Here is a 25,572-nt window from a genome sequence, read left to right on the forward strand (position 1 = left end):
GTCTTGGTAGAATACGAAACCTGAGATTAAATAAAAAGAAAACTATTCCAGTTCCAAACAAACACTGAGGAAGCCTGCAAGTCGTAGGCGAAATACGTATCTGTCGCACATAAATATAAATACCTAGTAGAATTTAATTGGAATAGTTTTCCTTTTATTTAATTTCAGACCTAGTCTTTTTTTCTGACAGATACATATTTCGCGTCCAACTTGCAGGCTTCATCAGGGTCTGTTCCGAACTTTGAGGTAGACGCTCTACGCTACGAGATTTGATTTCTGAAATACTCCTTAACGTTGATATTATCAACGGGGTGGCCCACCCGCACCCGCGTTAATTTTTTATAGCTATTGCTGAGCTATAGAGTTGATTTTATTCCAGAATATAATTTACGCAACTTACGTGTCGGTGTTTGGTATTTCGATTACGTAATCATTTGGCTCGCGCTGTGCAGCAGTACAAATGACACTCCCTATAATGAGGTAGGTACCTGGAAATTAGCACGTTTGAATTCGTTCCATATTTCGAACCCTTAATCATCACATTTCTTATGAGCAGAGGACAACCGTGTATTTCTTCAGAAATATAGACGAATCATTAACTAATTAGCAAACGACATAAATGAAACGAGATTCATTAGTCAGTATAGTGGTTGGACGAATGCTTTAACAACCGCATAAGTTTTAGTGTTGTGTAGAATGTAATCAGACTAATTCAGTTATATGTGTCGAATGTAATATAGCATAATTTAGCATGATGTGAAATATGTGTCACGTAAAGCGAAATTGAGCAGCTCTGAGTTAAAATCAGATCTGTTCAATATGAAGATACCGGAAAGGCTCAGTAAATTTCCTGACGGAATGCCGGTAATGCCTTCGAGTCTCGCAGCCGAATCCTGCCTGCCTTTTATATTTTCACGAGCCTTTTCTTATTCACGAAAAGCTGCAATTATTCTGTCTACCGAATGGCTTTCAGTCCCGCAAGTACAATATTAGGTATTTGTCTTTATTATCATCGCCACTTCAGAGGTAAAGGTTGTTTGCGTTGATAAATTTGATGTCGAAGAATCGGTCCTTGTGATTTGAACGATAACGTTAATCGAATCGTGCCAATTTACTTGTCCTGAGATGCCCTAACCCTCGAAAGGGTAATACCGTCTCGAAAGGGCGATACGAAAAATGTGTTTAGAATAGTTTGCTTGACCATTTTGGGACCAATGTAACAACATTCTGACCATGCGTTCAAGAGCTCTAATTATACGTACACGAAAAAGGTTTCAACAATTATTTCATAATTTTTTGTTATTCTGATTCTCGAAAAAAGCATTTTTAGCAACAATGATCGGCCTTTAAATTTTTCTGAGAGCTGTTTAATATTTTTAAAAAAATATCTGAGTAGAGTGTTGAATATCAAAAAGCGAATGCCGGTTTGTAGACTAGTTATTTTTCTCACCTGATGTACGTTCAGCTAATTATGTTTGCATTTTTGCCTATCAATTTCATCATTCTAAAAAATTTTGCTTCTAACCATCTAACGTTAATTCCTATAGAAATGTTAAGGATTTTGCATTTAACCGCGATTTGGAATATGTAGGGTAACCAACCTATTTTATTTATTTATTTACTACGTCTTCAGAATTAGTAATTGCCTTATGCTAATTTTAAAACGATCTGTCCCTACGTGAAAATCGAAAACTTCTAGATTGTTTAACAAGCTAAAACATTTCTCCAACGGATGGTTTTGTCCAAAAACAGTTCTATGCCTTACAACATGGATTAGCAAACGTTGGCGGGATCGACGCGGTGGGACGAAAAAGTTTGCTAGTCGCAGGAGGTCTGGGTAATCAATCAGGTCGAGGGCTCAGCACGTCAAAAGCAAACATTCGTTGAAGGTATATGCGTCGTTAGCGCAAAGACTCCATCATCATCAGAAGGCATCTTTGTTCGTACGGCGGTAATCTTTGCGGGTCGTTCCATGGTAGCCGTCGTAAAGCGAAACGAACGAAACAGCGTTGCACTCTTTCAATGCGAGCAATGTGAGTTGCGTGGTATGGTGCCCAGATTTGAACAGCATATTCGAGGACACTTCGTACAAGAGAGCAATAGACTGTCTTCAATATGTAGACATCACAAAACTCACGAGCGTTACGCCGGATGAAGCCAAGCATAGCAAAAGCCTTGGAAGTTGTCGCACTAATGTGTTCGTTGAAACAGAGTTTGCAGTTCATCGTCACTCCCAGGTCTTTTATCGATGTAGCACTATCCAAGCTGAAACCGTTTACTGTGTAATCATAAGTAACCTGCGTCCGCGCTTTAGTAAAACTTATTATTTTGCACTTTGTTGCACCAACTGGCTATATTGTTAATGTCTCTCTGTAAAACAGCGCAGTCGACCAACGAGCTGAAGGTTCGTTAGGTCTTTAAGTCGTCGGCGTACATAAGGTGATCAGAGTTAATTCGGTGGCTCAAGTCATTCACGAACAGGATGAAAATTAAGGGACCAAGGTGACTACCTTGTGGCACGCCTGATGGTGTTGAAAAACTGTTTGACTCGACCGATCCTAATTTCACGACAGCTGATCTATCCAATAGATATGACTTTAACCATAAAATGAGCCAATGAGGAAAACCTAGCTTTTCAAGCTTCTTCAGTGTTAATTCGTGGGGTACTTTATCGAAGGCTTTGGCGAAATCAACGTAAACGCTATCCGCTTGACATCGCTTCTCGAGACTAGAGTTGAGCGCGCTAGTGTATGCCATAAAATTTGTGCTAGTAGAGCGATTTTTCATAAACCCGTGTTGATATTCACATATGACAGGTTTAGCCGCAGAGTACATTCTATCATGAATCATAAGTTTAAGCGTTTTTGCTAGACAACAGAGAATCGAAATCGGTCGATAATTTTTAGCGTCGTGAGCGTTACCGGCCTTGAGATTAGGTGTAACAGCAGATAACTTCCATGCTTCAGGGAAGACACTCTCCGAGAACGACAAGTTAAATAAACGGCAGAGCGGTAGTCCAAGTGCATCCGTGCAACGACGAATAAATCCAGGAGGTAGTTTATCCGGTCCGGGACCTTTGCAGTGAAAGTTGGGCACGGCATGTGTATATTGTACGATGGCAAAGAGTTTAATAGTTCCGGGGAAACCATCGAAGAGTGAACGCTGTAAACCGATTTGAAAAACCAGGCGAAGAGTTCGACAGAACCTTCTGCGTCGTTGCTCGTTAGCTATCGAAAGCAATATCAAGTGGAATCGACTGAGTATCTTTTCTACTGTTGAGAAATTGCCAGAAAGAGGACGGATCCGACTTAACCTCGTTTTCAATTCTAAAGATATACTCACGAAAGGAAAAAGATACGAGTTCGTCATAGTCTGCTTCGAGCCTACGGAGAACAGCCATATTTTCTGCTGTACGATGACATAGGAAACGACGACCATCAGCAGCTGTACATAATTTGGACACTTACAGCAAAATCAAATGGAAGTGTCCAAATTATTTACGGTTTCTGATGGGATCCAAAATAGGTTGTTTTTTTCCTGTTGGGTAAATTCTTTACCATGACCAGTTATTTGATCTATAGTGGCGGGCCCCTGTTTACTATAAGCCACGTCACGGTGTCGTATCACTATTAATATGAGTGATTTCCACTTGCTGCCTAATGGCATTGTCCCAATAAGATATCATACCAGGGCCCGCTGACAAGGAAACATTACTATCGGTCACAGGCTTAGAGCTTAACCATCTACATCATCGTGTAGTGCTGTCGATCCAAAACTTCACTGCACTATTTGTAGAGGCCCAACCTATGGAACTGGAATTACGAATTTTCAGGCACCATATATCTTTTGATGGCCAAACGGTTAAGTGCTTCAAAACTTGATAAATCAACCAATCAAATAACACCTATTCCGTCACAATCGGCTGAAAATTGTTAGAGTTATGAAAATATCAATTTTGGGTACCTTTATCGCCCTACTAAAGGTGTTTTTCTTGTCGCACACATAAAATAACATAAAAAGTGTAGCATATTGCATAAATTAATAAATAAACCAATTGATTCCCTCCTGTTTAGTATAACAATTCCATTTGTGGTTACAATTCAGAACACCACCACGATTAACAAGGAGAAAAGTTTACACTTCCAGGTGAACAAAAAAAGAAATTTTACAAACACTTGTTGTATACTCTAATCATCCTTTTTCAAGCAATATTATTTTTATTTTGTTCTGTCATTCAAGTGTTCAGGATATTCACAATGTATCATGCGCCTCCATTAGCTCGCATTGCCATACAAATTTCTAGTAATCCCACTGCACGGTGGATCGTCGTTTCCTTACTAGGCACGCGGCTGTATCCCAGGTTAAGGGCGGCGTACAACAGCGACTGATCTGAAGCGAGCAAGTGACTTACGAAACGCTGTGTCTCGCCATTCAAGACGGCAGATCTATCTACGGAACTTGGCATCGCAGCCCTAGTAAGGCTCAATGCTTAAAAAACTTATGCTAGGAAAAATTTGGGAAATAAACCACAACAGAATAACCGATATGGACCCAGGCGAACGAAAAAGGACAACGGCCGAAGACGGGAGAACGCAAATTCCGCACAGTAGATCCTATTGCGGGCATTCAAGTGTCACATCTACTACAGATTGGCGGCCTAGAAACAGAGTACGGAGTCCGAGCCGTATTCATGGAAAACAAATGAAGCTTGTCAATGATCACTCATCAATGATCACCTATGCGTGTTAAGGATTACGGTCTTCACCTACAGCCTGATAAATCTATACGTATAGATAACGTGTAGGTGGAGTTCTATGATCTATCAGGTTATAGGATCTATCAAAAGGACAATTGAGGGTACCCAGGACATGACATAAAAATAGTTACCGGGGATACACGCGAAGGGTTCTCTCGCCCCGTTACTGATAGACAAAGCCTCTATCTTACCACACACGACAAATACCCTAATGAAGAGGTCTGCTCACAGATCGACCACGTTCTGGTTCATGGCCGACACTTTTTGGCCAAAATTCAGTAGTAATTCAATTGATCGGATAGTTGCCAAAAGAGTAATTTGAAGAATAGTTTAATATTATTTATGGTTATTTGTCAGTCGAAATAAGATCAAACTCAAATACTTTGTTTTTCAATTTCCAAAGCGTAATTCGAAATTATTTTGCGTTTCGCTGCTGCTCGCCTAGCTCAAAGCCTTGCACATCTTTTCGGTTGAAGCGGTACAGTCAGCCAAATTGAAGCAAAATGCGCAAATCCAGCCTGCCTTTTTATGGATTCTGACTAGGTACAATCAACATCAAGTGAATTTACCTATTGATCACGAAAAAACGTTTTCTGGCCTATGTGACATTCCTAATGTCGCTGCTAGATTAAAGTTCAACATTCAACTCTCATTAGGTATTCTAATTTCGTTTTGTCTCATACACAAACCTACGGAAGACGGCACTGAACTTTGCCATCACGACGCAATGTTAGTATAATTGAACATAAATACCTCAACTCGTTCCAGGCTGGGCACTTGAGCCACGCCAAGGGTGCTGTCTGCGTCAAACCTTGTGTTTATTTTAAAGTGACAGAATGGATTCCTTCTTTGTCATACGTATTTGTATGTACACAATACTCGGACTCGGACGTTGCGACAGGCAGACAGACAGTCTCAGAGTTGATCGTTTATTTTTGTCCATTGCCAGTAGCGTATGGAATTGAGTGTTTTAAATAATATATTATTTAGTAGATTAGTGCTTTTGGCCGCAAACCCCGAATATTGCTACGCTACAGATGTGAACCAATTAAACAAGCAATCTGTTTTATATTTTCAGTTAGGATTTATACAATTTTTCGCAACATCAAATGCTGCCATGCCGTTTATTCTTGGGATTCTAATTGAAACTATACACCTGTATTTTTCATTTGAAAATGAGTATTTTATATCAAGATATATGCTGATCGTTACAGCTCTGAAATTAGTCATTAGAAAAACATCACCTAAGCTTTGTATTGCTTTGTATTTAAAAAAGCCGAAAAAAATTGGAAAAATTTTTTGAAATTCTACTATGTTTGATGCGAGATGCAACCTTTACAGATACACGTATTTCGGTTACGACTTGTAACCTCCATCTGTGCGGTTACAAATTGTTACCGAGATACGCGTGTCTGTGAATAGATTTTTTTCATTTAGTCGAGAATTCTACTAAGACGCTCGAAAATAATTTATAATTGTTCGTTTCATGTCGGTAAGCTTTTTTGTAGAAGAAGTAGAATAGAGTAGAATATTTTTAGCATTCTGTCCATAATAAGGTTACTTCAGTTTCAGTGTTTCTAATATTGGTTGAAGCAGGGCCTCCTGAAGATAACAAGACCAAATGTGTGAAAAATACAATTGGCATATCTAATCAAAATATTTCGTATTTCGTAATTAGATTAACGAAATTACATTCTCCATTTCAAATACTTCGGAAGAACTAATTGTGTGCGTCTGCTAACAGACATGCTTTACATTTCTATACAAAAAAACTTTCGTTGCAATAAGTAAAAAACCATTAATGATGCTATACAACCATGGTGGCAACTATCCTTGCCTGAAACCGCCCGTAGGCGCCATACCATAGTAGATCCGTTGAATTGGAAACGTGTCGCAATATCTCTCAACATGTTCGTATATGGTAAACGGTCTCGATTCTCAAAAAGGCTTCGCTCAACTACAATCGACCTGGTCGTCGAATTCATGAGAACGTTAGTGAGCTCTACCGTATGCAGGTTATAGGAAAAGTGTGTCAGTTGTAAGCAAGCCTCATTTTCAGAGTGATTAGCATTTGCTTTTTATTTTTGTTTATTTGTTGCTAAGGATTTTAAAACGGCTTTAAAATAAAATTTGTGTTTAAACCGACAGTTACGGCCGGTTAAGTTGTACCAATACAAAGCAATCAATAGAGATTTTTGCGAAGATTTTGCGTACACTTTGGAATAATCATCTAACCAGTCGCCTTCATTATTTGCGTCGCTTAACTATGGGAATAACCAGTCTATACATAAGCTTCTCGTAAAAGTTGTTTACATTTTTCACTGATACTTGTTTATCCGACGGAGCTGGAGAAAGGGTTATTTGAAAGTGAAAATCGAGCCGACTTGTCGCCAGAGTCACACTAAACGACTAAGCCACTATAAGGATCGTATACGCGTCATCGCCTGTGTAGACCGTGCAAAGAAGTAGTCATCATTGCAGTAAGAATATTCAGCATCGTGCATGCAATAGAATGCATTTTTCTTGATGGCGCCATGCCATTCTCGTCTCATTGTAGCTTAAGATGTTATTTACCACCTATTATCGACTCCAAAGGCAAGTCTTGGACAAAACATGACACATCTGTTTACATTTTCATGGTATTTAGGAAAGCAACGTTTGTTCATTGACTTTAGAAGATTGCATACAGTTGGAATAATCAAAAAGCTTTGTTTTAATTATTATAGTAATTTTCTAATAACCAGATGACGCAGACGCCCTTTTATAGAATTTACACGGGGGCGTTGTTAAACGGGAAGTATTAATATGCTACTGATTAATTGAAGGCGTTCAACAGAAAATATTCTAATGTATCCCGACGTTTGTCGCACGCCATGTAGGATTTACTGTGCAGAACCGGAATGTGAGTAAAATAGTTCGAATCATCAAGCTGCTTTACTTAGTGCTGGTAGTTTATCTAAATAACATCTCTGCGTAGTTCACCCGTAACAGTAATCGGTGACTAAACGCTTGAGTTGTAACAATTTAAATTTAGTGTCACAGAAAATCACAATCCACTATATCCCCACGATTATAACAATGGTTATGATTGTGGAATTTCCCTTGAGCAGAAGAGAGTACTAAAGAGTGCATTTAGTCAGCGACGTGCTCCAAAAGAATGCCATTGTTTGCATTTAGCAAGCTAACAAACCGTTTAGTATAAACTCTACCGTGGATGTACCTGTGGCGTCCTCGAGTAACATATTCCAACTATTTATTTTCTGGGGAATCTCCACCTCAATAAACGTGTGGAGATTCTATAATTAGACGTATATAACAAGGGGCCTGAATGTTTTTACTTAAAGCCTGAGTGACTCAAACCGCTTTCAGTTTTCTGCTGAAAGATTGATCAAATTTAATCTGACATACTTTTCACGTGTTTTAAGTTCAAATATTTGTAAAATTTCAATTTGTAAATTTCAAAATATATAAGTAGGTATTAATAATAATTCTACTATTTAATTGTATAAAAAGCGCAAGGTTATAAATTCTGTATCAACGAACCAATGGTCGTGAGTTCAAACCTCAGCAGAAGCAAGGCCTTTCTATGTCAAGAGACTTAAGCAGAGGCCATGTCGTTCTCAGGCACCCCCACTTAACTTTCCTTCATACTGAACATTGCCCTACTCCGTTGAAGCTTCTTGACAGTGCAAAAAAGAGAAATATTAATTTGGAACAAAATGCCGATTGGCATAAATTTTGCTATTAAATTAGCCTAAAATAATGAAAAATATTGATATCCCTAAAACTGGAAGTACAAAGTAAGCAGAACATTAGTTGCACCATTCAGTTAAATGATGCTCAATTAATGCTGCTAACGACGAGTTTAATGCTCCATTGTTTCATAGGAAAAAAACAATGTATTGCTAGCTTGAGATAAAGTTAGCATTAGCAGGACAATGTTCCATCAAAGTTACCGAAACTATGTTTTTCCTAGATCATTAAATGAGCATTAAATTATTATCATACTTGGGCAGCTCTACCTGCACCGGAAGTGTCCTGCTAACTTTATTTCAAGCTAGCAGTACATTGTTTTTTCCTATGAAACAATGGAGCGTTAAATTCGTCGTTAGGAGCATTAACTAGCATTAATTGAGCATCAATTAATTGAATGGTCCATCAAATGTTGTGCTAACTTTGTACTTCCAGCTTTAGGGACATAAAACATCGAACGATGAGGAAAAACCTTCGATCAATTACTAGTAAATGTTCCATTAACTTATATTACAATTTATGCGATCGTTACAAAAACGCGTATTTCGGCTACAACTTATAGTCTTCTTCAGTATGTGGCAAGTTTTGACATATTTTGGTAGCTGAAATACGTGTATTTGTAAAGATCGCATGAATTATAGTAGAAGTTAATGGTAATTTGTCCAATTTGTCCAATTTTTAATTATCTATTTGTGAGATCTAGTAAGACGCTCGAAAATAATTTATAATTATTCTAGAAAATATTCTTGGGAGGCTTGTATCAAAATTTAAAGTGGATCGGTTCAGCTATTTTCGAGAAATCTTGCTTACCGACTTTCAAAACACACTTTTGAGCAAAACGCGTAGGGGGAAGTCCCCCAATGTGCAACGTGTAATGTTCTGAACGGTTATAAGGTGAACCTTATAACGGTTATAAGGTGCGTTTATTTCAATCCTGGCATCTCCTTCCCGGATGTGGCTAGAAGATACGATGCCAACTATCAAACCCGCGGAAAAGGCTGTAGGTCGTACACTGTCAGTAAACATCCGAATCGGCACTTGAAGCAGAATTTGGTAGCCAAGAAGCGTGCTAGGCGTTTGTACGAGCAACTTTTGGCAAATTCAACGGATGTATCTTGATGGACAACGAAACCTACGTGAAAAATGGATTTCAAGCAACGGGAAGTTAAAAAGGTGTCAGGTAACTGTAAGTTTGTTTACTGATAAATTCGCAAAGAAGGCCATGATCTTACAAGGAATATGTAACTGTGGACTGAAAACTAAGCCTAAGATGTCGAAGTTTGCCAAGAAATTCTTGATTTGGCAAGCAATTTTGTACATGTGGAAAGCCGAGTACAACTTTCGTGACTACAGATACCATGAATGGACAGCTATATTTGTTAGAGTGTTTCCCATAGTAACTTCTTCCTGTTCTGAAGTCTCACAACTGCTCTACGATCTTCTGGCCGGATTTGACTTCATAAGATAACGCAAAGGACGTAGTGGAGTGATAAGACTAATAATGTCCATTTCGTGCCGAAAGATCTTAACCCCACAAATACACCGGAGCTGCAGCCAGCCAAATACTGGGTATTATGAAGTAGAATCATCTGAAAAGCCCTAAGGTACGCAAAACAGTTGAAGAAATGAAGAAAGCATGGGTAAATATGCAAAAACATGCCGATTTTGAGGCTGTAAAAAATCTCATGGATGGGGTTAAGGCCAAAGTACGGGCATTCGGATACGGAGACGCAATTAAATAAAATAAAGAGGCTAAAACTAAGTTTAATTGTTTCATTTGATACCACGAAAATTTGATGTCAATCTGATAAACATGCGAAATTTGCTATCCAGCTTTTTACGAGCCATAATGGCGGAAGTGTTCGTAATATTTAAACAGCATTTTTGACATTTCTCTAATACATCGCACGTTTTCTTTCCGCACATTCCTTTAGTTTTACCGTGAACGCGCGGAAAGAAAACGTGTGATGTATTAGGGAAATATCAAAAATGCTGTTCAAATATTACGAACACGTCCGCCATTATGGCTCGTAAAAAGCTGGATTTAATTGTGTGTGTTGCAATTTTACTTTAAGTAGAGAAGGAAGATTAAAAGCAAAATACGTACAAGCACGCATAATTTTTTTTTTTGAATTCATAGCTTTTGTACTATAAATATATAGTATAAACGTATCCAGCTTTTTACGAGCCATAATGGCGGACGCGTTCGTAATATTTGAGCGACATTTTTGACAATTCCCTAATACATCGCACGTTTTCTTTCCGCGCGTTCACGGTAAAACTAAAGGAATGTGCGGAAAGAAAACGTGCGATGTATTAGGGAAATGTCAAAAATGCTATTCAAATATTACGAACACGTCCGCCATTATGGCTCGTAAAAAGCTGGATAGCAATCACTTGGAAAACCGAAAATCGGTAGAAGGCCCAGCGGGCCGAATGTCAGGTACCATTCGACTCAGTTTCGAAAACTGAGCATTTTCAGTGTGTGTGTGTGTGTGTGTGTGTGTGTGTGTGTGTGTGTGTGTGTGTGTGTGTGTGTGTGTGTGTGTGTGTGTGTGTGTGTGTGTGTGTGTGTGTGTGTGTGTGTGTGTGTGTGTGTGTGTGTGTGTGTGTGTGTGTGTGTGTGTGTGTGTGTGTGTGTGTGTGTGTGTGTGTGTGTGTGTGTGTGTGTGTGTGTGTGTGGAACGCTTTTAATGTCACTCACATTTCTCGGAGATGGCTGGACCGATTTGAATGATCTTAGTGTCAAATGAAAGGTCTAGGTGTCCCATAAGTCGCTATTGAATTTTATACTGGTCGGTCTTTTCGTTCAAAAGTTATGTATAAAAACACGAAAAATACGGGACTTCATTATCTCGTAGGTCCCTTAATCGATTTGAACAAAATTGATTGCATATGAAAGGGGAGGCTTTCAAAACCTTAACTTCCAAATTTTATGACGAACGGGCTTGTGGTTTGAAATTTACATAAAGAAATATTGAAAAAAAGTATTTAAAACATATTTTTGTTGCATATAAGCATTAATTCAAAAAGAAACATCCTACAATTTATTATTATTCAAAAATTACTGTTAAGATCTATTAAACAAAACCGAGTTGTTGAAAATCGGAAGATTTGTTCAAAAGTTATTCAAACTTAAACATTTAAGTACCTTGTATTAAACCGCTCAACACGAGTAAAACCAAAATACAGTAGACTCTCGGAAAAGTTAATCGATTGGGGAAAGGTTCGATTAACTTTTCTGAACTATCAACTTTTCTGAGTAGTCTTAGAAGTCATTGAAAATGATAAATACAAAAGCGAAAAATACATTCTCGGATATAGGAAATACATTTTTATGCATCTGGAAGTTGTAATGGAAATAAATCTTTATAAAGATTGTTATGAAATAATACTTAGTTCGTTTCAGTAAGTTTACAATAGTCGATTATATTAGCTTACTTTTGTTTTTTTCGTAGTCAACAACTACGTTTTGATAATATTCGTGCTTATTTTTTGTTCTTTGCTGTTCCTTCTTTTGCATTTAAAAATCAATCTGAGTTTGCGCTTTTCCAGTATGTTATCAAAAATCATGAGGTAACTATGTGTCCGTATTGAACTATTGTTGCAACTGTCTGGTACATGAGTTTAATTTAATCCAAGTTTTGATGCGACTCTATGAAGCTGTGGAAAGGCGACAATCAACCGAAAAATGAAGAATAAAGATAGAAGGTAAACACACGTGTGTGGACGCTTGAACAACCAATAAATTCAAACTCTCAGAAAAGTTAAGGCAAAAATTAACTTTTTAGAGCGTTGCATGAGAGCTAATATTCGCTTAACTTTTCTGAACAATTAACTTTTCAGAGAGTTAACTTTTCCGAGAGTCTACTGTATATCAATCAAGGGTCGATGTATTCAATGTATGTATGTATGTATGTATGTATGTATGTCTATGTATTTGCAAGTTTGCAACTTGCTTGAAATACAAGAAAAAGTGAGAAACATTTTATTATTTCATAGTCATTTTCTTCACTTGCTGTTACTCCCAATCAGACAAGAAAAGCAGAATAGCGAAGAAAACTAGTTGATTTAGTCATATAGGTATAGTGATGAATAGGATTAAAAATGTTAATGAGGGGATTTTCCCAATTTTGCGTATGGTTGCATTGAAAAAGACAAGTGCTGAAAAATTATCATATTTCCCAACCTCAAGCATGCTAATGGAGCTGCTTTTGCACTATTTCTTTGACCTCATCTCGTTTCCTTAACCCTCTAACGGGCAACATCCTAAAAACGCTGTGATCAACTGAAGTTTTTGGAGCGTCTTAGTAGAATACGAAACCTGAAATCAAATGAAAAAGAAAATTTTCCAATTAAATTCTATTATATACTACTACTAATAAATAGTAGAATTTAATTGGAAAGTTTTCTTTTTAATTTAATTTTAGGCTGTGATCAAGCTAATGATTATTTTTTTATGAAAATACATACAAAAGAAGCTCAAGGCTTGATTTTTATGCAAAAATAATAATTGGAAGAAGTGCCAGCTAAGGAAAAGTCCAATGTGTCTCTTTCGTTTTTAATATCTAGTGCTCTTCCCAGTTATGTTTTCATTTTAAATATATTACATAATTGAATTCAAGCATTTAAAACACTCTTAGAAAATTTTTGAAGTCATTCATTTTGTTCTAGATATCCTTTTTTCAAACGTAAAAAAGGAAATATTCGCACAATAACCGTTTTCGTAAGTATTCAGAATACTTGTTTTTGAAAGATGATAACTCTTGAGCGCATGGTCGGAATGTTGTGGTAAAAATATCAAGAAATCTATACACACATTTTGTACATGAACAGACTGTCGCATGGCCTTTTAAAACCCAATGCCCTTCTGGCATACAAAAAAAATACACGAACATTTCTCATTTCATATGAACACATTTTCCATATTGTCAATTCAAAACAAACTTCCTATTCCTTCCTGTAACTTCAAAAGCTAAGGCTGTCTACAGATCTTTTGTGCTTACATAAATGTTTAAATCCCTTAAATTTTATAAACAAGAAGGTGTTGATAAAGTAAATTGTATGACGCTTACAAATATTTACACACCCTAGGAAAGAAAATATAATTATTACACGCAGTCATTGAAGGTATTGGTTGTAAGTTTGACGATACTTTCAGGGGGAAAAAGGAGATACCATGTGAAATTTAATGATTGACTAAATCGTATGTTGTACATTGAGAAACGCTAATTATCCCAACCATCTCGCGATTAGAATTTTTATTGTTTAGCATAAATCTATCAAGCTTTAAATGTACTGCATACCCAGCAGCCAGTGCAGTTAAATCCGGGAGGCAGAATATATTCAATAAGCAGCAAGTTGGTTTAGATTCGAGTTTCCCCGTACTAAATATTAGCTTGTTTGCTGCCTAATGCTAAATCGCATACACCTTTCGAATAATTACACGTTAGGCGCTAGGGCACAGCTACTCACGATCTCGTGTTTGCCGGTTATATTCTGTCTGTTGACTATATTGCAGATATGCATAGGAGCTGTTTCGCTTTTTAGCAAAACTTCACAAGTCACCATAATGGTAATCGAATTGAATGTTCTATGACATAGAAAACTAATAAGCTAAAAACTAAACCACCAGCATTTGTGAAACTTTTCTACAGCATAGCTATATGTTGCAAATGTTTCTGTGAAAGTGTTATTTTGGATGTTACTTGGCGACTGCTTGCATTTTTATTTCAACCGGATGATTTAGTACAACCTAACCGGTATGGTGGGAGAAACCGTGAGAAACAGTTATTTCTGTACAAGAATTTCATTACAGCTCCGATTTGAATTGTGTTTTACTAACGCGTGAGAACGATATTTGAATAGTACAGGACTCGTTAGTATATACCTCTCCTACCCCCCGGAGGACAGATTAAATAAATTACCTATGTGTAGTTTAGTTTTTACCTTTGTTATACTATAACAAAGGTTTAGGAATTGGTCGAAAAACACGAAATTGATCCGAGGCCCGGAGGGCCGAGCCACATATACCAATCGACAGGGTTCGACGAACTGAGCAATGTCTGTGTGTGTGTGTGTGTGTGTGTGTGTGTGTGTGTGTGTGTGTGTGTGTGTGTGTGTGTGTGTGTGTGTGTGTGTGTGTGTGTGTGTGTGTGTGTGTGTGTGTGTGTGTGTGTGTGTGTGTGTGTGTGTGTGTGTGTGTGTGTGTGTGTGTGTGTGTGTGTGTGTGTGTGTGTGTGTGTGTGTGTGTGTGTGTGTGTGTGTGTGTGTGTGTGTGTGTGTGTGTGTGTGTGTGTGTGTGTGTGTGTGTGTGTGTGTGTGTGTGTGTGTGTGTGTGTGTGTGTGTGTGTGTGTGTGTGTGTGTGTGTGTGTGTGTGTGTGTGTGTGTGTGTGTGTGTGTGTGTGTGTGTGTGTGTGTGTGTGTGTGTGTGTGTGTGTGTGTGTGTGTGTGTGTGTGTGTGTGTGTGTGTGTGTGTGTGTGTGTGTGTGTGTGTGTGTGTGTGTGTGTGTGTGTGTGTGTGTGTGTGTGTGTGTGTGTGTGTGTGTGTGTGTGTGTGTGTGTGTGTGTGTGTGTGTGTGTGTGTGTGTGTGTGTGTGTGTGTGTGTGTGTGTGTGTGTGTGTGTGTGTGTGTGTGTGTGTGTGTGTGTGTGTGTGTGTGTGTGTGTGTGTGTGTGTGTGTGTGTGTGTGTGTGTGTGTGTGTGTGTGTGTGTGTGTGTGTGTGTGTGTGTGTGTGTGTGTGTGTGTGTGTGTATGTGTGTATGTATGTGCGGGGCGCAACTTTTCTATCACCTGTTTCTCGGAGATGGCTGAACCGATTTGTTCGCTATTACTTTTGTTTGAAAGGTATTATTGCCTAGTATATCACTATTGAATTAGTTCGAGGTCCGACATTTCGTTTAAAAGTTATAAGTAAAAACGTGAAAATTACGTGACACGATTTTCTCCGGAACCAAGTGACCGATTTCAACGATCTTGGTATCGAATGAAAGCTCTTGTTAACGCTAAATTTTTCGGGTAAATTTGATTGAAAACAAACAAGTAGTTTAAAAGTTATCCTAAAAAAACCTGTTTTGACAAGGTAATAATTATCGCCTGTTTCTTAGAGATGGCTAAACCGACTTAGGCGCTATTAGTCTCATTTGAAATGTAACATAGCCTAATAGTTCACTATTGATTTGTTTTTTGATTGGACGTTCAATTTGAAAGTTACGAGCAATTGAATACAACACATTAAAATTTATAATAATTTATAACCATTTCAACTAAGATGATTTATCTAGTTTGAATTATTTTGACATCAAATTAGAGATTTTAATGCTGCAAATATATCTGCAAAATTTCAGTAGAATTGGTTTTGCCGATCAAAAGATATTAACCCTCCAACACTCGCGCCAACTTTTGTAATACGGTTACTCGCGCGCACAATGGCCCAAAGCCAAAAAGACATGCACACTAGAGTTTTGACTGGGAAAACTTGGTTTTAGGTTTATGGAACCTTTGGAAGAATTTCTTGAAATTGAAAGTTCTAACGTCTGGTGCAATTTAAATTTTGATTAATCCCCCTAAAAGTGGAATAAAAAAATTATTTTTCTTCAGTTTCAATATAACACATTGATGTATTCTGCAAAGTTTTAGAGTATATTATTACAAGTAATTTTGCTGAAGACAGTAACCCCCTATCTCTTCAGCGAAGCTAGAAAAATATTATTTATTGTATATAAATTAGTGAAATCAGTTTTTTATTTTAGCTCTTTTTTTGGTCTATTAGCTCTTTTCGTAACTGTTGTATGACTTTTTCATGTATTACAAAGTTGCACAAATAGTAAAAATACACAACTTTGCTGAATATAGTATACCTCTATGTTTGCTTGTTTAGGAACTGTAGATCTTTGATTATAAAAAATACCCTAATTTTGACCCCGAATTACTCGACTACCAACAGACGGATACATTTTAAACACTTTACATTATTGCTGATTGTTTTGATGCATACAGACACCATTTTTCCATATGAAGAAACGAGAGAAAATTCCAGGCCAATTCCGGTACACCTCATATGCTGATTGCTTCATTTCTGTGATGTCAGTTTATGCTGATCAATTTTCCCAACAATTTAAAGTATTAATGCATTGAATAATTATGACATTTTGCTCATAACAAGTTTATTGAAGAATATACGTTAGTTACACAACGATTTGTAACTTTATAACAATATGGCGTTGAAAAACCTACACGTGTTATACAAAATACAACAACGTGAGTAACCGAAGGTTAATAAAAATTGATGAAATTTATTCTAAAAAACTTTATTGGTGTGAATCAAATAGGCATTACAGGAAATTATGCATAGTTCAAAAATCTATAAACTAGACCTTTACTACGCAATGTATATGTTAAAGAATAATATTTGCTCTTACTACCTACTTTTACTTGCACTTACTGAAATGATTAACAACTTACTTATCCTTATTCAGCACCTCCAATCCACCTAGTGGTGAAAGGAACCTTTGTTATACGGTCTTACTTGATATTTGAGATAGAAATCGACACGGCTTCGGAACATAATTCATCTATTGGTTATCGTTACGCAGTGCGTTGGTTTACATAAAATTTTTGAAAATTGAATAAGTTTACAAAATTTGATCAAAATAAGAACACTTTTAAATTTTGATAGATCCTTTTTTCATGAAATTGCTGAGTAAGGATAAGTAAGTTATTATTAATCTGTTGTTATTAATCTGAGTAAGTGCAAATAAAAGTAAGTTGTAAGAGGAAATATTATTCTTTAACATATACATTGCGTAGTAAAGGTCTAATTTATAGGTTTTTGAACTATGCATAGTTTCCTGTAATGCTATTCCACAGAGAACAGACATCCATTCACCAACAAATTTTTTGGGAATTGTTGGATAAAATTTCAAATTAAAATCACCTAATATGCTAGCGTCACCACCACTATAGTTTCCCAACTAAATGATTCTTTTGATTTGCACACTGACAACCTTTGGCTCTTCTGGCGCTAGTTTATATGGACTATAAGCGTTATGCTAGCGCCAGAAGCTAGCTGTTGTGAGTTTAGTGTAGAATTTTATGCGCCTTCAGCGACATCATCACTATAGTTTCCCAACTAATTTGACATAAGTTTTATCCAAGTGGGGACCTTTTGCTTGGATGTCTGTTCTCTGTAGCTATTCTATTTGAATCACATCAGTAGAGTTTTCTTGTATAATTTTCATCAATTTTTATTAACCTTCGGTTACTCACGTTGTTGTATTTGATACAACACGTGTAGGTTTTCCAATGCCATATTGTTATAAAGTTACAAAACGTTGTTTAACTAACGTATATTCTTCAACAAACTTATTGTGCGCAAAATGTCATAATTATTCAATGCATTAATAATTTAAACTGTTGGGAAAATGTATGCAGCAAAACTATCAGCAAATGCAAAATGTTTAAAATGTATCCGTCTGCTGGTAGTCGAATAATTCGGAGTCAAAATTGGGGCATTCTTTATAATCAAAGTTCTACAGTTCCTAAACAAGCAAACATACAGGTATACTATTTTCAGCAAAGTTGTGTATTTTTACTATTTGTACAATTTTGTAGTACATATAAAAGTTATACAACAATTACAAAAAGAGCAAAAATAGAAAAATTGATTTTACAAATTCATATACAATAAATAAGATTTTTCTATCTTCGCTGCAGAGATAGAAGGTTACAGTCTTCAACAAAATTTCTTGTAATAATATGTGCTATAACTTTGCAGAACACATCAATGTGTTATATTGACACTGAAGAAAAATAAATTTTTTATTTCACTTTTAGGATTAATCAAAATTTAAATTCTACCAGACGATAGAGCTTTCAATTTCAAGAAACTCTTACAATGGTTTAATAAACTTAAAACCAAGTTTTCCCAGCCAAAACTCCCTTGCACACGTTTTCTTTGGTTTGGGACTATTTTGCGCGCGAGTAACTGTATTACAAAAGTTGGCGCGAGTGTTCGAGGGTTAATATCTTTTGACCGGTAAAACCAATTCTTATGAAATTTTGCATATATATTCGTAGTGTCAAAACCTCTCGTTTGATATTAAAATAATTGAAATTAGGTAAATTATCTTGGTTAAAATCATTATAAATTATTGTTAATTTTGGTGTGGTGTATACGGCTGCTCATAACTTTCAAATTAAACGTCCAATCAAAAAACCATTCAATAGTGATCTATTAGGATATATTATCTTTCGAATGAGACTAATAACGCATAAATCGGTTTGGCCATCTCTAAGAAACAGGCGATAATTATTACCTTGTCAAAACAGGTTTTTTAAGGCTAACTTTTAAACTACTTATTTGTTTTCAATTAAAAATTCCTGAACAATTTACCTTTAATAAGGGCTTTCATTCGATACTAAGATCGATGAAATCGGTCATGTAGTTTCGAAGAAACCCGTGTCACGTATTTTTCACATTTTTGCTTATAACTTTTAAACGAAACGTCGTATCACGAAGCAACTCAATAGTGATCTACTAGACAATAACACCTTTCAAACAAAAGTAATAGCGAACCATTCGGTTCAGCCATCTCTGAGAAACAGGCGATAGAAAAAATCATTACATACACACACACACACACACACACACACACACACACACACACACACACACACACACACACACACACACACACACACACACACACACACACACACACACACACACACACACACACACACACACACACACACACACACACACACACACACACACACACACACACACACACACACACACACACACACACACACACACACACACACACACACACACACACACACACACACACACACACACACACACACACACACACACACACACACACACACACACACACACACACACACACACACACACACACACACACACACACACACACACACACACACACACACACACACACACACACACACACACACACACACACACACACACACACACACACACACACACACACACACACACACACACACACACACACACACACACACACACACACACACACACACACACACACACACACACACACACACACACACACACACACACAGACATTGCTCAAATCGTCGAACCCTATCGATTGGTATGTGTGACTTGTCCCTCCGGGCCTCGGATCAATTTCATGTTTTTCGACCAATTTTTAAACCTTTGTTATAGTATAACAAAGGTAAAACGTTACAAACGTTTACAATTCTTCTTACAGTTTTAATTGCTGATCTTGTTTAATTGTTGACAATTTTTCGTGTATCCTATCGAATGTCGTTTAACATCGCTCTGCTCTGTTTTATGTTACGCATTCACTCTTATTTTTTTAAGACTTTGTTTACTCGTGATTAAAAAATCTGCAAAAATAGAACGTGGTCGTATAACAGTTCTAAATTTTGGAACTGAACTATCAGAAAGAATATAACTGAAACGCCTTGTTGAGATTTGCCTAGTTGTTAGGACGAAGCTTGTTAGGACAGGTACGGAATTAATGTTCGTCGACGCCATTTATATGCATGTTAAACAATGAAAATAGTCACTCCGTAATAAGTTATTCCACACCGTCCTGGTTACGGTTCTAAACTTGAATGAGGAAGTATTCAGTGCAAAAGGTTCATAGGCGCATTACGTTTCGATAAGCGTTTCCTTTCTTTATTTATTCACCTTGCAACAATAATTATATCAATCATTGGAATACATTACTTATCCCTATATCTATAATAGGTTTATTTTTTCTCGGTGTTCCCTTTATTTAATCGTGAATGACTGGTGTAAATTTATTTTTGTAGCCTTGACCTAGTGAAGTTCGATTCTCCCAGCGGAAAGATGTCGCAAATGATATTTATTTGTTGTTATGATAAGTAAAACAAACTATTTTGGCGTCTAAGAAACACGTAAGTCCTTTTCTTTGAAACGCGAGATAAGCAAGAGGAAAGTCATGGCTACTTCCACTGAACAGTTGCAATTTTACAGGCAAATTTGCACATGACTTATGACGCGTAGGCTTTGTGTGTGGGTATTATCAAGCGCCACAACATATGTTCAGCGGTCGTATCGATGACTCATAGTTGCTAGCACATGTCAATATCGTCAACTAGTTAAGTCAAGTAAATTGTGGAAATGTGGTCAGTCATCAGTCGATCGTGTAAATATATTTCATTTCTTTGTAAGTAAGTGAGTTTATCCTGGTAATGCTACTGGCATGTTCTCTCGCCACGTTAATTATTTCCTTGGCGACAGCCGTGTGAAGTAATTCGAATTAATTCACTTATTAGTAAATTTTATTTGTAGGTAATATTAAGCCTTGATCACGCTATAGCTATCTAGTTTTAAAGTTCGATTGCTTGCGTTGTGCCTCAACCTATTATTATTATCCGATTGTGAGTTGCCGTAATTGCCACCGGCACAAACTGCATTCTTCGCATACCCCACACTATTGCCATGGTTTCACTCTAGTCACTACGTTGATTGTTACGATAATAGTAACGTCAATATTTTATATGACCAAAACCATCAACACGTATCTAATCGGTCGGGCCAATGATAACGTCAAAAACGAAAATCTTGCTTGTACCTACTTCGGCTGATTTCAAGTTAATATGATACATAAGGTACCCTGGGGCAAGTGAGAATGCGGGGTAAGTGGAAACGGAGCTCGCTTCAACCCAAGGGAAAATCACACAGAACATTCTAGGCACCTTATTCGTCCAAATTTTAGTGTGTGCCTTATTGTGCCGGCAAAGTGCCGATCATTTGTTCAGCTTGACAATGACCAAGCTGCCAGATTCCAATATTTTAAAGTTCGGATGTCAAAAAGTGCCATTTGGGTGCCACAGTGTGTAACAAATTTTACAATGAATGTACCGCAATTGTGATCAACGAGGTGAACTTTGTAAGACATCGTTCCCTAGATGGTGTCTAGCACGATGTTCGACTTTCGCCTTGCTTCAACCTAATTTTATCCAACTGAACCGTTCTAGAAATCAAAAATACAACTCCAGCACAAACATTAAAATTATAGATTATTTATAATTGGAATTTCAAACAACCAAATTGAACTCTGAACTTGAGCGACAGTTTCAATTTGCGTTGTAAGTTGGACGCACCTTTTTATAAATGATATTTTGGTACATGTATTACAAACAGTAGGTAAACATAATTAGTGTATTAACATTACACATTACAAAACTAGTTGTATAATTTGACAAACTTCGTTAAATGATGGGTCGAAATGAAGACGGCACATCAGAGCACGTGCACAAGGCGGGTGGGACCTACTATAAATAAAGTGTTTCAGCACAAAATTTCGTATATCAATACTTTTTAATGTATTGCTGAACATTATCAGTTACAATTGCATCATATTTAATCGGTAAAACTTTAAAATAGAACCAAAACTAAAACTAAAACAAGAGGACCCAAAAAGAAGTCAACAATTTATCTATTTATTTATTGTCGCCAAACAATATTGTAAGGTTTGGTCACATTTAAGCGACACATTAGCGATGTCTTGTGGTATCGTATTGGGTATGGTAGAACAAACCGATCATAATCGTATTTTCGAGCTATTATGGTTAATCATGAATTACGTCTCGCAAGAATTGGATACAGCTACATATTTAACTACATTGCGTACTAACGTTTGCATTAAAAAAATGGACTTTTGTCATATGGTGAAAAAAACTAAGACAGCTAATTGAGAGTGACAAATTTCCCATGAAAGGTTATCCCAAGCAACAATGTGAGTTTTATTGTACTCTTATGATAGTCTTTATGACCAATTTTGGTCTTAAATACCACCATAAGAGTGTAATAAATATGTGAGGAATGTTCCATTCCTCACCGAAAAAAATCAACCAAACCCAAACATATAATTGAACGGTGACCCAACTATTCGAAATAGAGTGTAATAAAACCTAAATTTTTGCTTGGGATTATATTAGTTCACTTGCAAAAAAATCTACGGCCTTGCGAGCGGCCTTCCGGCAGTTAACCGGAACATTCGCCATGGCGGACGAAACCATGCGTGTAGGCATGTTTTTGAGTTCTTTCTTCGTTTTATTTATCAATTCCTTCTCAGTTTTCGCGACAAAATTGTCGGAGTAGATCTTCAGGTTTGTCCAGAAATTCTAGATGGGATGCAGCCTGGGGGACGCTGGGCGGGTTCGCCGACTTGGGTACCAGCCGCTCCATATCCTCCAACGATCGCTTCGAGTAGTGGGTCGACGCCAGATCCGGCCAGAGCACCACGTCTTCGCCCTTATAGAATTTCTAGATGAAGGATGCAACTTCCGCCAGTCCGGAGCAAAAGAAGAGCGGCTTTGACATCCCCTTCTCGCTGATTGTTAGCCACAGCAGCAACTTCTTGGGGAACTTGGTGTTGTACTGGCGACGGGTGTGTGAAATGAACTTCACCTCGGAGGACACTTCCTTCGTGGGGAAGTAAAATACGAAGTGCCCTGTTAGTCGTTGCCATCCAGGGTGAGTCAGGTCTCGTCGTCCATCACCACCGCCACGTCGCGATTCGCCGGGAAAATTGTCTTGATCAACTTATTTAACCGCTACCGCTGCGTTGCCTACAGCTCCGAGACCAGTGGACGGGACAGTCGCTTCCTGACATGTATGTCCATGTTCGCCAGGTACTTTTTCACTGTTTGGTCGGTTGCACTGACCTGGCCAACCACACGAAGTGATGTAGCCACTTTTCCCTCGGTCTTCCTTTTCAGCATCCATTGGAGCTTCTTGTCGCTCAGGGTCGTCGGCCGTCCGGAAGCGGGCTTTCTTTCGATGCTCTAATTGTCATCTAATAGTGCCAATATGTTGTACATACCGGAAAGGGCGTATCCGGCGTCCACAAAATGCCGCACGATATCCGTATTCGCAGCGCAACGGGCTACCGTTCTTTGGACGCGCACACTTCTGAACGGAGTAGCTTCACTGTTTTCGCCATCACGGTTAGAGATCGACTGATAGAGCTGTAGAATGTTTTTGCAAGTAAACTAGTATAATAACCTTCCATTGGAAATATATCACACTTAATTGTTATAGTTTTTTTTCCATTTTTTTTAATGCAAACGTTTTACGGCATTACTGCGTAATTGCTCACGAATTGTGTTTCATATTAATTATAAACTCGCCCGTTGTGATTTAGTAGTGAAATATAGTGAAGTTTAACAGTGAGTTAAATAATCAATGTATAAATTATAAACTTAAAACATTTGTAGTTAATAAACTACATTCTGTTTAAGTTTTTAATGATCAATCGAACAAATTCTTTCAAAATGCAGTACAACTGCGAAAAGAAATTTGATTCCGATACTATGACAAAAATGAAATTATGAAATCATAAAGTGTGAAATGCGATGAATTCGTGAACTGTCATAATAGTTATTCTATATTTTATTCAAACTGTGTTCTTAATGGAAAAACTATACCCACATTTTTTGTTTTGCATCTAGGCTGTCGCTAGTGAGTTGGATTGGTTCCAAAAATAAATTGGACCTAAAATTTTCAGAAAAGAAACCAGTAGGTACAAAAAGTTTGAATAAAATCGAAGCATTTTTTATCATGGAAGTACGAATCACCTGTTCCTGGTTGCTTAGTTTTCTTTGAGTTTTTGGTTGATCAATTGAGGATATTTAATTTTTAAGAGAAGTTTTCGATTTTACGTCTTAACGTCTTAAATATTGAATATTGAAAAGAATTTCCGAAAAAAAGTTCTCGATTTTATCAGTTTCCCGCTTTTGTCAGCCGTAAATTCAACATGGGGCTGACAAAATCAGGACGTTATTCTTGAATTAAAAAAATACTTCAACAAATCCACCTAGCGCAGGGACCTCGCTTTTACTGGGCAAAAAAGTTACTTTTTGTAATTTATTTGAGCATACGTTTTTCTACTCGAACCTATGTATAAAAATCGTTGGTAATATTATTTGGAATATAATATCGATTTAAGTGATAAACCTTTCCAAATGCGAACATTTTCTGCTTCAACAATTTTAATGAACAGGCTGAGTTCAATAGTTACCGCCAATGTCAGCAGAGAACACATATCTACAATTAGTAGTCGACTATGTGTCATCGGTCATATTAAATATTTGCGTGTCTGCCATTACCGAGTGTGTCTCAGATTCTAACCACACTCCATGTCTAATCTAACTAACATTTACAGCGCAGTCTCTACTGGTAGGTATGAATATAGGTGTATAACCCAGACGGCCTCGGTTGGAATGTGGTTCTCTACCAGTGCTTACGGCCCTATCCAACGTATTTGTGCCAGCGGTAGAGACTAGTAATTCTGACTTCTAGATTGCAATGTGGCGATCGTATTCTTCATACATGGAGAAGGTTATAATTGAGGCAGCATTTGCGCCAAAGCGGATTTTACCTTTAATCGAATCATAGTTATACAATTTCAATATAGTTGCATGTTTGGTGCCTTGTAACATCCTCTGCTTATTTTTTCACTTGGTATGAAAACAACAGGCCAACTCCTTAATTCTCAAACTATTGTTTTGACCATGAAAGTTGACAAAACCGCTCGACCTACCAGGATCAGGTGAAAGTAAGATCGGTGAGAAATCTAACGGTGAGAAATATAAGGAATTAAATAAAATAAAAAATGTAATCTTCATTTCACAGCTTACGATATGTTCGTATTTAATTTCATATCCATTAATGGTAATGTAGTAATTACAAACTGATTGTTTTGTCAACATATTATTTATTCTTAGTTTTGCATTAGTTAGGTTCTTTGACAACGCCTTGTCCAAACCAAATTCGAAATAACTCACGATAGAATTAAAAACTACAAGAAAATATTTTAATTATCGTATAAACTGGCTTATTGTCTGATTCCTAAAACCTAAAATGATTTTACGTATTCACAAAAAAGATTTAATGATTGTATTGAATGATGTTTTTATAATTACTGTACTTTTGCTTTAAGCCCAATTCTCTCAATTCGTTGAAACTTTAAAATGGAATGACATTTTTAACTTTTTGGAAGCGTA

General features: G+C 37.1%; 1 long non-coding RNA gene across 1 annotated transcript; it reads left to right on the forward strand.

Annotated features, from left to right (window-relative positions):
• The first annotated feature begins 20,237 nt into the window (after positions 1–20,237).
• Positions 20,238–25,565, forward strand: LOC128738927 (uncharacterized). The gene is made up of 3 exons (XR_008412132.1): positions 20,238–20,454; positions 24,732–25,133; positions 25,202–25,565. It is a non-coding gene; the product is annotated as an uncharacterized LOC128738927 (long non-coding RNA).
• The last annotated feature ends 7 nt before the right edge of the window (positions 25,566–25,572 follow it).

The sequence above is a fragment of the Sabethes cyaneus genome, chromosome 2, assembly GCF_943734655.1.
Source record: "Sabethes cyaneus chromosome 2, idSabCyanKW18_F2, whole genome shotgun sequence".
Classification (NCBI taxonomy): Eukaryota; Metazoa; Arthropoda; class Insecta; order Diptera; family Culicidae; genus Sabethes; species Sabethes cyaneus.